The sequence below is a fragment of the Phocoena sinus genome, chromosome 19, assembly GCF_008692025.1.
Source record: "Phocoena sinus isolate mPhoSin1 chromosome 19, mPhoSin1.pri, whole genome shotgun sequence".
Classification (NCBI taxonomy): Eukaryota; Metazoa; Chordata; class Mammalia; order Artiodactyla; family Phocoenidae; genus Phocoena; species Phocoena sinus.
In genome coordinates this window covers 10,863,300-10,876,113 of record NC_045781.1, presented here as the reverse complement: position 1 = coordinate 10,876,113, position 12,814 = coordinate 10,863,300, and the positions used below count along the sequence as shown (strand labels likewise).

Below are 12,814 nucleotides of genomic sequence, written 5' to 3'. Positions count from 1 at the left end.
GTTGCACCATTATCAAAGCCAGAGATAAACACTCTGTCAAGCTTTGGAGGATGGGAAGGAGTTGAGTGACAGAAGCACTTACGTAAGAGAAAAGAGGAATTTTCCTCTCAGATGAAAGAACACCGAAAGTTATTGCATAATGAAATATTTCCCGGCAGTGAAATGCATTCTCTCTCTCTCTCTTTCAAATAGTCCAAGTTGTGATTCTGGAGGGATTCATAAATGAGTTTGATATTAGTAGTTGCTCAAGGTAGCTGTGTGGGGTTGAATAGTGTCCCCCCAAAATTCTTGTCTACTCAGAACCTCAAAATGTGACCTTATTTGGAAATAAGTTCTTTGCAGACATAATCAGTTAAGTAAGGTCATACTGAATATTACAGTAGGCCCTAAATCCAATGACTGGTATCTTTATAAGGGGAGGAGAGGGGACACACACACACACACACACACACACACACACAGAAGAAAGCCATGTGAAGATGGAGGCAGAGACTGGAGTGGTGCAGCTATAAGCCAAGGAATGCCAAGAGCATTCTTTAATTTCTTTCAGCGATGTTCTGTTATTTTCATTGTACAAATCCTTCACTTTCTTGGTTAATTCCTAAGTATTTTATTCTTTTTGATGCTATTATAAATAGAACTGTTTTTGTAATTTCCTTTTCAGATTGTTCACTGTTCACGTATAGAAATGAAACTGACTTTTGTGTGTTGAATTTGTATCCTGCTACTTTGCTGAATTCATTTGTTAGCTCTGAAAGGTTTTTTTTTTTTTTGAAAGTTTTTTTTGTGTGTGTAATCTTTAGGGTGTTCTACATACAAGATCATATATGCAAATAGAGATAATTTTACTTCTTCCTTTCCAATTTGGATGTCTTTCATTTCTTTCTCTTGCCTAACTGGTCTGCTAGAACTTCCCTAGTACCATATTGAATAGAAGCAGTGAGAACAGACATTCTTGCCTTGTTCCTGATCTTACAGGAAATGCTTTCAGTCTTTCACCATTGACTATGGCACTGTGGATTTTTCATATATGACTTTAATTATGTTGAGGTAGTTTCCTTCTATTCCTAGTTTGTTGAGTGTTTTATCATGAAAGGATGTTGAATTTTGTCAAATGCTTTTCCTGCATTAAGATGATCATGTGTGTTTATTTTTTCTTTCATTCTGTTGATGTGGTATATTACATTGATCGACTTTCATTTGGTGAACCATCCTTACATTCTAGGAATAAATCTCATACTTGGCCTTGGTTTATAGTCCTTTTAATATGCTGATAAATTATGTTGCTAGCATTTTCTTGAGGATTTTTGAATCAATGTTCATAAGGATATTGGCCTGTAGTCTTCTTTTCTTATAGTATCTTTGTCTGGCTTTGGTATCTGATTAATGCTGGTCTCACAGAATGTGTTAGAAAGTGTTCCCTCCTCTTCAATTTTTTTGGGAAAAGTCTGAGAAGAACTGGTATTCGTTCTTTTTTAAACATTTGGTAGAATTGACCAGTGAAGCCATCAGGTCAAGGGTTTTCTTTGTTGAGAGATCTTTCTTATTGCTGATTCAATCTCTTGACTAGTTACAGGTCTTTTCAAATTTTCTCTTTCTTTATGATTTAGTCTTGGTAGGTTTTGTGTTTGTAGGAATTTGTCCGTTTCATCTAGGTTACCCAATTAGTTAGGGTACAATTGTTCACAATACTCTCTTATAATCCTTTCTGTAGAATCGGTAGTAATAACCCCAGTTTCATTTCTGATTTTAATAAATTAAGTCTCTTTTTTCTTAGTCCACCTAGGTAAAGGTTTGTTAATTTTGTTGACCTTTTAGAAGAACCAACTTTTGGTTTCATTGGTCTTCTCTATTGTTTTCTATTCTCTATTTTGTTTATCTCTGCTCTAATATTTATTATTTCCTTCTTTCTGTTAGCTTTGGGCTTGTCTGCTCTTCTTTTTCTAGTTCCTTAAGTTGTAAAGTTCGATTGTTGATTTAGTATCTTTCTTATTTTTTAATGTAAGCATTTATAGCTATAAATTTCCCCCTTAGTATTGCTTCCACTACTTCTAATTTTCCCCATGATTTCTTCTTTGAATTATTGCTTGTTTGAAAGTGTTGTTTAATTTCCACAACTTGGTGAATTTTCCAGTTTTCCTTTTGTGATTAATTTCTAACTTCATCCCATTATGGTCAGATAAGAAAAATACTTTGTACGTATCTTTATTTTAAATCTGTTGAGACTTCATTTGCCACCTAACTTATGGTCTATCCTGGAAAGTGTCCCATGTACACTTGAGAATAACGTGTATTCTATTGTTGTTGGGTAGAGCGCTCTGTATACGTCTGTTAGAGTTAGTTGTTTTTTTGTGTGTTAAGTCCTCTATTTCCTTACTTATCCACTGTCTAGTTGTTCTATCCATTAGCATGAATGGAGTATTGAAATCTCCAACTATTACTATTTCTCCTTTCAATTTTTGCTTTATATATTTTGATAGTTGGTCATTAGGTGTGCATATGTTATAATTTTATATCTTCTTGCTGTAGTAAACCGTTTATTAACATATAATGTCCTTCTTTGTCTCTTATAAACTTTTGATTTAAAGTCTATTTTGTCTGATACCATATAGCCATCCCCACTCCCTTTTACTGTTTGCATGAAATATCTTTTTCCATCCTTTCACTGTCAACCTGTTTGTGTCTTTGGATCTCAAGTGAGTGTCTTGTAGACAGCATACAGTTGGATCATATATTTTTACCCATTCTACCAATCTCTATCTTTTGATTGGAGAGTTTAATCATTTACAATTAAAGTAATTACTGATAAGGAGGGACATGCTTCCGTCATTGTGCTATTTGTTTTCTGTATGCTCTTTAGCTTTTTTGTCCCTCATTTCCTGCATTACTGTCCTCTTTTGTGTTTAGTTGATTTTTTGTAGTAAAATGTTTAAATTCCTTTCACATTTCCTTTTGTGTATATTCCATAGCTGTTTTCTTTGTGGTTACCATGGGATTACATTTAACTCCCTAAAGTTATAACACTCTAATTTGCATTTATACCACCTTATCTTCAATAACACACAAAACTCTGTTCATTTACAGCTCCATCCCCACCCCCTTTAGGTTATTAATGTCACAATATTACATATTGAAATATTGTGTGCCCCCTAAATAAACGAATAATTATTTGTAATGGATTAGTCTCTTCAATAAGGTAGAAAACAAGACTTAGAGTTACAAACCAAAGTTACAGTTATACTAGCTTTTACTAATAATTGGGGTTTTACTCTTTAAATGTATTAGTTCCTTAAATCATGTAGAAAACAAAAAGCACAGTTACAAACCATTGTTACAATACTAGCTTTTATAATTGCCCATGTATTTACCTTTATTGAGATCTTTATTTCTCCATACAGCTTCAAGTTACTATCTAGTGTCTTAATTCTACTCTGCAGGACTCACTTGAGCATTTCTTGCAGGCAGGTCTAGTGGTCAGGAACTCCCTCAGCTTTCATTTATGTGGGAATGTCTTAACTTCTCCCTCACTTTTGAAGGACAATTTTGCTGGGTATAGAATTCTTAGTTGACAGGTTTTTTTCCTTTCAGCCCTTTGACCCTCTGTCTTCTGGCCTCCAAAGTTTCTGATGAGTAATTTTCTGGATATCTTATTGAGCATCCTTTGTATGTGATGATTTGCTTCTCTCTTGCTGCTTTCAAGATTCTCTCTTTGTCTTTTGAAAGTTTGATTATAATGTGTCTCAGGGCAGCTCTTTCTGAGTTCATGTTACCTGGAGTTTGTTGAACTTTCTGGATATTTATATTCATGTCTTTCATGAAATTTGGGGATTTTTCAACCATTATTTCTTCAAATATTCTCTCACTGTGCTCTCTCTCTCTCTCTCCGTTTTCTAGGACACCCATGATTCGTGTGTTGGTTTACTTGATGGTATCCCACAGGACCCTTAGGCTGTGCTCACTTTTCTTCAATCTTTTTTTCTGTATCTCATACTTGATAATTTCCATTATTTATATTCAAGCCCACTAATTCTTTCTTTTGCCTGCTCAAGTCTGCCTTTGAATCCCTCAACTGAATTTTTCACTTCAGTTATTGTACCTTTCAGCTCCAGAATTTCTTTTTGGTTTCTTTTTAGGTTTTCTATCCCTTTATTGATATTTTCATTTTGTTCACACATTGTCTTCTTGACTTTCTCCATATCTTCCTTTAGTTCTTTGAGAATTTTAAGACAGTTGTTCTAAAGTCTTTGTCTAATATATCTGCCATTAGGTCTTTTTCAAGGACAGTTACTGTTAATTTTTTTTTCCTTTGAATGGCCATACTTTCCTGTTTCTTTGTATGCCTTGTGATTTTTTTTTGGTTGAACACTGGACATTTGAATCTAAGGAAGTGGTAATTCTGGACATCAGATTCTTCCCCTCCCCCAGGGTTTGTTGTTTTTATTGTTTTCATGGAAGTTTCAGGTTGTTGGGTTTTTTTTTACTTTTTTTTTTTTTGCCGTATGCGGGCCTCTCACTGTTGTGGCCTCTCCTGTCGCAGAGCACAGGCTCCGGACGCGCAGGCTCAGCAGCCATGGCTCACAGGCCCAGCCATTCCGCGGCATGTGGGATCTTCCCGGACCGGGGCACGAACCTGTGTCCCCTGCATCGGCAGGCGGACTCTCAACCACTGCGCCACCAGAGAAGCCCTGTTGGGTTTTTTTTTGATTGTTGTAGGCTGTCTCTGTGCAGAGGATCAGCCTGAGGTGTAAACTTAAGTTCTTCTCAGGTCTTTTCTGAGCCTCTTCTTGGATATGCACTGTCGCTTCCTAATTTTCCCCATATGTGTAGTTGTTTTTCAACGTCCTTGTTTTTAATGTCTGGCTCTCAAAAGAGGAAAAAGTAAAAATGAATGGGGGAGAAAAGGTACCAGCCAGGTAAGTCACCTGGAAGTCAGTTTAGCTGGAGAGAGAGGGGCTTACAACAATGGGGGAAGGTGCAACAACCTCAGCTGCCCACCTCTTTGTCTGCGATCAAAGGCGGCAATCAGGGCTTCCCTGGTGGCACAGTGGTTGAGAGTCCGGCAGGCGACACGGATTCGTGCTCCGGTCCGGGAAGATCCCACATGCCGCGAAGCTGCTGGGCCCGTGAGCTATGGCCGCTGAGCCTGCGCGTCCGGAGCCTGTGCTCCGCAACGGGAGAGGCCATAACAGTGAGAGGCCCGCGTACCGAAAAAAAAAAAAAAAAAAAAAAAAGCGGCAATCAGTGATCAGAGCACAGATCCCTGACATTTGGAGGACAGGGTCCTTGCTGCCCTCTAGCTCCCACAAGCTGCATGCAAATTGCTCCTGGAACACAACATAGCAGCCTGTCACACGGCTGGGGGTGTTGGATGGGTAGCTTCTACTGTGCTGAGAGATGAGATTGACTGAAATGAACCGCAATTTACCATCAAGCTTTCCTCTGGAAGTTGTTAAGCCTTCAACAGACTCCAGAGTTCCAAAACAGTTATATCAGACAGACACTGCCAGTGCAACTGTTGTCCAGGTGGGGAGACAGATTCCTAGTGCTTCTTACTCTGCCATCTTCCCACTGTTTGCCATAGTTATTTAGGCTGAACAGCTTAGATCAGTAGTTCTAACTACAAAGTAAAAGGGGATTTGTGGGGCAAAGGAGCATGTTAAATGACACCACAGGGATACGATCAGTGAAATCCAGACTGCAGGAACTCTGAAAGACAGTGACCTAGCTTTGTCAAAAGTTAATTTTAGTGGAATAAAACGAGACAGGAAGGAAGCTACAGCTTCAAAGAGACTTAAACACACAAAATCAAGTGCAATGTGTAAACCTCACTTGGATCCTGACTTGAAAAAACAAGAAAAGATATTTTCATGAGACAGGTAAGGAAATCTATTCATTGATTGGCTATTTAACCATACGAGGTATTTTAAATTCTATTAGACATGAGAACGGAAACTATGCATTTCAACATGACTTAATGGTTTGTTCCAAGAAAGTCTTGCCTAGAAGGATAAGTCTGAAAAAGAATAAATAATTCATTATTTACCCCCGGAAATGCATGCGAACCAATTTATCTAAGCAAACAGTTTGTTCACCTGGGCAAACAGCTCCGCTTTCAGGATTACAGATTGCTCACTTATTACACTACAGTTTGCTTATCAAGGCTTGTTTGAAGACTATTGTTTCGTTGTGTTCACCAACCCTGCATTATTGTGCCATAATCGTTGCTTAATCTTATCCATTTCCTTGCTTTGAAAAACCCATCTCAAGTAGCCTTACTTAATTTTCCCCTTTGTGGCACTACTGACATTCTGTGGTCTTTGTGAGAGCCAACTGTTAACAGGTATAATAATATTTTTCTGGCATGTTTATTTAAAAGGGGGGGCTTAACATATCTGGACAAAACTGTAATTCAAAAAGATACATGCACCCCAAAATTCATAGCAGCACTATTTACAATAGCCAAGACATGGAAGAAACCTAACTGTCCATTGACAGATGAATGGATAAAGAAGATGTGGTGTATATATATACCATGGAATATCAGCCATAAAAAAGAATGAAATAATGTCATTTACAGCAACATAGATGGACCTAGAGATTATCATACTAAGTAAAGTAAGTCAGAAAGAGAAAGACAAACATCATGTGATGTCACTTACATGTGGAATCTAAAATATGACACAAATGAACCTATCTATGAAACAGAAACAGACTCACAGACACAGAGAACAGACGTGTAGCTGCTAAGGGGGAGGGGGTTTGGGAAGGGATGGATTAGGAGTTTGGGATTAGCAGATGCAAACTATTATATACAGGATGGATAAACAACAAGGTCCTACTGTATAGCACAGGGAACTATATTCAATATCCTGTGATAAACCACAATGTAAAAGAATATAAAAAATAACGTGCATATATATATGTATAACTGAATCACTTTGCTGTACAGCAGAAATTAACATATTGTAAATCAACTATACTTCAATTTAAAAAAACAAAAAAAGGGGGGGGGGACATATTTTTGAAGAAATACACTGAAGGATTTACAAATTTCATGAAACAAAGTCTGAGATTTGCTTCAATGTAATATGGGATGGAGAGAGGTGGGGGCATTGAAGAAATAACAACGACCATAAGTTGAAAATTGTTGAAGCCCATTGGTAGCTACATAGGGTTTCCTATACTATTTTTGTCTACTTATGTATATGTTTGAAATCGTCGAAAATAAAACTTTTTTTTTTAAGTTGAGAGTTACTTTTTTTTTTAAAATAAATTTATTTATTTTATTTATTTATTTTTGGCTGCGTTGGGTCTTTGTTGCTGCGCACAGGCTTTCTCTAGTTGCGGTGAGCGGGGTCTGCTCTTCGTCCTGGTGCGCGAGTTTCTCATGGCAGTGGCTTCTCTTGCTGCGGAGCACGGGCTCTAGGTGCACGGGCTCAGTAGTTGTGGCGCACGGGCTTAGTTGCTCCGCGGCATGTGGGATCTTCTTGGGCCGGGGCTCGAACACACGTCCCCCGCATCGGCTAGCAGATTCTCAACCAGGTGGATTGTTCCCTGTGCCACCAGGTAGGTCCCCAAGAGTTTTTTTGGGTTTTTCTGCGGTACGCGGGCCTCTCACTGCTGTGGCCTCTCCCATTGCGGAGCACAGGCTCTGGACGCGCAGGCTCAGCGGCCATGGCTCACGGGCCCAGCCGCTCCACGGCACGTGGGATCCTACCGGACCAGGGCACGAACCCACGTCCCCTGCATCGGCAGGTGGACTCCCAACCACTGTGCCACCAGGGAAGCCCCCCAAGAGTTTTTTTAAGTGTGCTACTCAAACCACATCATTGGAGCTATGCTTGATCTTCCTCTCCTACCCTATTAGCATACCAAACCTTCAAATTTCCTCTAGAATCTGACCATTTCTCATGACCTCCACTGCTACTTCCCTGGTCCAAGCCACCACATTTTCCCACCTTGGTTATTGCAATGGTCTCTATGTTTCAACCTTTGCTCTTCCCCAATCCCCTTCTATTCTCAACACAGCAGCCAGAGAGATCCTTTTTAAAAATAAGTCTAGAGAATTCCCTGGCGGTCCAGGGGTGAGGACTTGGCACTTTCACTGCTGAAGCCCAGGTTCTATCCCTGGTCGGGGAACTAAGATCCCCCAAGCTGCGCAGTGAGGCCAAAAAAAAAAAAAGGCTAAGAGTCAAAGTCAAAGTTCTTACAACGGCCTACAAGGTCCTACACTCTCTATACCAACCCCTTTCTCTCTGACCCCTTCCCCTAAGACACATGCCTTGGGCCCCTCTACCCCCTCTACTCCAGCCACACTGACCTCCTTCCTGTTCTGCTAAGGCACCAGGCACACTCCTACCTCAAATTTGCTGTTCCTTCTGGTGCCTTCTTCAGGTCTTCACACAAATGTCCCCTTCTCAAGGAGACCTTCGCTGACCACCCTATATAAAACTGCAACCATCTTCCCCAACCCAGGCACTCCCTCTTCCCCACCTGTTTTCTCTCCTTTGCACTCATCGCCATCATATGTCAACCTTTACAGTATTTAGTGTCTCCCTCCTTAGAAAACAAGTCCCACATGAGCAGGGATTTCTGTCTATTCTGTCCCTGAGGTAGCCCGAGTGACTGGAACAGTGCCTGGAACAGAATAGGTACTCAGTAAATATTTATCCAATGACTTTGGTCACTATTGTCTTCCCTACGGTGTCCTCGGCCACTTCACTATTCCTCCAGTGTTCAAATTTAGGTGCTAAATCCAGATGGGATACTTGGGAAAGCAAGTTTGAATTTTTAAAAAATTATCCTAGCAGAAGAGAGGCAGGGCCTTAGCACTGCAGTCTACAGCGGTGCATGTAAATGACGTACCGTGGAGCAGAACACTGTGAAGGGTGCCTCTGGGGTGGTGCCCCTCAGTGGTGGACCCAGGTCTTCAGACAATGGCATTACCCATAAATGATCTAGTGTGCTAGCAGACTGGAAAATATGCTCAATTTCCCTCCCTGGGAACCCAGGAAATGCAAATTAAAACAACAATAAATTACCTTGGCGGCTTTCCAAACAAGGGAAGGAACTAGTCAGAAATGAGCAGACTTTGTTCAAGACAAACGTTTAATGCAGTGTTTTGATTTTCTCAGCATGTCTCAAGACAAATGACTCAGATTCCTGACTCATTTTCAAAGACAGAAATAATAGGAGACTTCCCTGGAGGTCCAGGGGTTAAGACTCAGCACTTCCACTGCAGGGGGCACTGGTTCTATCCCTGGTCCAGGAAACTAAGATCCTGCATGCTGTATGGCTCAGCAAAAAAAAAAAAAAAAAAAAAAATTATATGGTGGAGTTGAAAAATACCAGTACCCACTTTGAAAAAAAATGTTTGGCAGTACCTACTGAGACTAACATACGTTTGCCCGATGACCTCGTTAATTCCACATCTGGGTATATACCCAAGAAAAATGAGTGCATATCTCCATAGACAAGGATGCTCTTATTCATAATAGCTAAAAACTGGAAAAAACCCACATGTCCATCAACAATAGACTTGGGTAAATAAGGGTGGTACGTTCATAAGATGAAATGCTTCACAGCAATATTTTTTTTTGGCTGTACCGTGCCGCTCACGGGATCTTAGTTCCCCCGACCAGGGATCGAACCCGGGCCACAGCACTGAAAGCGCCGAGTCCTAACTACCACCAGGGAATTCCCTTCACAGCAATTAAAAAAATAACAATACTGCTACATGCAACAACATGGCTGAATCTCACAACACAATGTTGAGTGAAAGAAGACAAAAGAGTACATAATTGAATGATTCCTTTTATGTAAGGAGAAAGACCAGGGTGAGAGAAATCAGAAAGTGGTCACCCCTGGGTGGTACTGACTGGAAGAGGGCACGAGGGAACCTTCTGGAATGATTAGAATGTTCTATATCTGGACCTAGGTGGCAGTGACATGAATGAACACATATGTATACAAATATAAATGCATCAAGCTGCACACTTTGTCCTCTAAGTTATACTGCAATAAAAAGTTTAAATTTTTAAAATTTTAAATAAATAGAATAGAATAAATGACTGGTATGTTGGTACTTTCAAGACACGAAATGCCAGAATGCAGGACTGGTCAGGTGGAGTACACATATGGAGAACTGGGCCCAGGTTCTTAGATTCCCACTCTCACCACAAGGTGGCTCTCTCTCCTCCCCCAAGCCTCTCTGACCAAGTCTCTGGGAGGGAAAACCAGCTGAAGATGACATTGCCCACTTAGAAGTATCACTGGTGGTGGAGGGTTGTGTGCTCCAGGAAAGGAGAGCGTGGGCCTAGGGTGGGAATGCTGTATAATGATGCCGGCCTCACTACAGAGGACTGTAGCCCTTTCAAAGCTAGGTTTTGAATCCCAGCTCTGTCATTTCCTAGCTGTGTGACTTTGGGAATGTTCCTTAACTTCTCTGTGCCCCAGTAGCCTCATTTATACAGTGGAAATAATAGTACTACATACCTTGTGATGTGGTTGTTTCTGTTCGTGTGAAATGAGTTAGTCTTCATGAAGCTCTTAGAACATTACCTGGCAAAAAAGAAGAGCTCAAAATCATTAATTGAATAATATCAAGAGATGAAACCTCAGTAACCAATAAGGGAAGACCTGGCATCCCACTTCTTCAGAGACCAACTGGGTATGGGGAGCTTGGCTAAACTGGAGATGCCATTCTGGTTTCTATGTTCTTTTCCAGAACCTGATGGCCCACTCATAGCCACCACAGCCAGTGCTGGTCCAAATCTGTGGCCCAGAGGGTTTCACGAATCTTTCTGTAGGTACCAAACTTGTGTGCCTCTGTGTGGGAGACAGAATAATGCCCTCCCTAAAATGTCACGTCCTAATCCCTGGGACCTGTGACTATGTGACCCTACATAGCAAAAGGGATTTTGCAGGTGTGATTAAATTAAGGATCTTGAGATGGAAAGATTATCCTGGATTATCAGGAAAGGTCCAGTGTGACTACCTAGGTCCTTATAAGAGGGAGGCAGGAGGATCAGAGTCAGAGAAGGAGATGTGACCACAGAAGCAGAAATCAGAGTGACGTGGCCAAGAGCCAAGGAAGACAGGCAGCCTCTGGAAACTGGAAAAGGCAAGGAGTGGATTCTCTTCTAGAACCTCTTTAAGGAAGACGGCCTTTGATTTTAGCCCAGTAAGACCTATTTAAGATTTCTGACCTCCAGAACTGTAAGTAAGCCTGTGTTATTCTATGCCACTAAGTTTGTGGTCATTTGTTACAAGCAGCAATTGGAAACTGATACACTCAATTCAAGCAATGTCTGGGCAACTTGGTGGTGTTTGCAAGTTGTACGTCTGAATTTTCTTTATTCAAACAGGAAATACAATCTCATGGTTCAAATATTGAATTCTCAAAATTCAGTAAGCATATCCAAGTACCGTGGAAAATTGTTTCTCAGTATTTAGCTAAACATATGCATACCCTTTAACCCTGCACTTCCAGCCCAGCCTAGGTACTCAACAGGAGTGCATAGGTATGTCCACCAAAGGACCTCTACAAGAATGTTCCTAGCAGCAATATTTGTAGTTGCCAAAACGTGGAAGCAATCCAAATGCCTGTAGACGGTAGAATGGATAAATAAAGACTCAGCATTTCACACCCAGCCACCTTGGGCCCCGAATCTTTCCCCTTCACAGTGTGAAGGAGTGAGTATCAATGTGCCTGGTAGAGTATGATGCATTGTGAATAGTTAAAGTATCAACAGTCAGTATTTATGGAGGGCTTCCGACCACAGCAGGGTTTGAAGCACTTTACATGGGTCCACTCACCTCTTCCTCACAACACTGTGAGGTCAGTGCTTTTACTAGCCCCATGTTACAGATGAGGAAACTGAGGCACAGGAAAGTCTAAGTAAGATGCTAAAGCACGCTTACTAGTGCAGAGCGAGAATTTGAACCCCAGCAGTCTGGCTCCACTGTGAGAGACACAGAAAGCCAGGAGTAGGGTATAGCCTGGGGATGCCAAGCTTGCCCCTAGGCAGCTGGGAAATGTGGGACCCTCAGGACTCAAGCTGCAAGAGGCCAGCTGCCTCAAGGCCCTGTCTGGAAGCACTTTCTAATCATTGGGCTGTCCCAACAAATGGGCAGCCTTCCCAGGAGGTTGATGGGCACAGGCTGAGGGTGACAGAGTGTGGGACTGATAAAGTCCTTCCAGCTCCACGCTGGGTGATAGGACATTTGTTCCTGGTGCGATGGTCAGTGCTGAAGAAGCCCTTAGGGATGCAGTGATAAGAGTGGGGAGAGCTGGGAGCATCTTCAGCGTTGCAAAGACCCAACACTTAGACCAGGTTCTTTGCTCTGGGCCAGAATAGTATCTCTGAGTGGCTGGGACATACCTGTGTCTCTCAGTGCTCTGAGATCAAGAACCAAAAAATCTGAGTTCTGGGCTTCCCTGGTGGCACAGTGGTTAAGAATCCGCCTGCCAATGCAGGAGACACAGGTTCGAGCCCTGGTCCGGGAAGATCCCACATGCCGCAGAGCAACTAAGCTCATGTGCCACAACTACTGAGCCTGTGTTCTAGAGTCTGCGAGCCACAACTACTGAGCCCGCGTGCAACAACTACTGAAGCCTGCAGCCTAGAGCCTGTGCTCCACAACAAGAGAAGCCACCGCAATGAGATGCCCGCGCGCCGCAACAAAGAGTAGACCCCACTTGCCACAACCAGAGAAAGCCTGAGGGCAGCAACATAGACCCATCGTAGCCAAAAATAAATACATTTTAAAAAAGAAAAAAAAATTGAGTTCTGATTGGTAAAACACGGGCAAA

The 12,814-nt window shown here is 41.5% G+C and overlaps 1 long non-coding RNA gene across 1 annotated transcript in view; it reads right to left on the bottom strand.

Moving 5' to 3' along the window:
• LOC116744458 overlaps positions 1-10,524 on the bottom strand; it is a 66,552-nt gene extending 56,028 nt beyond the window's left edge. The window contains exon 1 of the long non-coding RNA XR_004347046.1: positions 10,495-10,524. This is a non-coding gene — a long non-coding RNA (uncharacterized LOC116744458). The remainder of the gene's footprint in view (positions 1-10,494) is intronic.
• Between the last annotated feature and the right edge of the window lie 2,290 nt (positions 10,525-12,814).